The 434-nt window shown below is 45.9% G+C and overlaps 1 protein-coding gene across 1 annotated transcript in view; it reads left to right on the top strand.

The window, feature by feature from the left end:
• The window catches only part of LOC119587164 (eclosion hormone-like), a gene marked incomplete in the record, with an annotated part of 9,094 nt that overhangs the window by 267 nt on the left and 8,393 nt on the right, over positions 1-434 (top strand).

The raw sequence follows: 434 nt of genomic DNA, 5'->3' as shown, positions 1-434 counted from the left end.
CGGACAGCCCGGCATCGCCGATGTGTATGCCTCGCTTAGTTAGTAAGCCATTAATAAACATGGCATCGCTACACGTGATGTGCCTGGATCTATATTTAGAAAACGAAATGACTTTGCAATTTTGCATCGGATAACATAGGCTAGATATTCGAGCATCAGGCTGGTTAACATGAGTATAATTCTTCAAATCAATACTTCGGAGGAATTTACGGAGAACGCAAACACTTTACGATAGCCAACTTTACTTATGACGCAAAGGCCGTTCGGCGACACGGTGACGCAACATTGAACTTTCTACTGTTTATGGGTGCCGGGCGAGAGTTAGTCCTGTCCCGCACGACTTTCGACTCTCAGATCCCGCCCTCTGAAGTATTAGCTCACTGGTGCCCTGTTATAGTACTGGTGCGGTCGTAAAGAGAGAGAGTTAAGTGTTA

The sequence above is a fragment of the Penaeus monodon genome, chromosome 22 (genome assembly GCF_015228065.2).
Source record: "Penaeus monodon isolate SGIC_2016 chromosome 22, NSTDA_Pmon_1, whole genome shotgun sequence".
Lineage (NCBI taxonomy): Eukaryota > Metazoa > Arthropoda > Malacostraca > Decapoda > Penaeidae > Penaeus > Penaeus monodon.
This window is presented reverse-complemented; position numbering and strand designations above follow the sequence as displayed.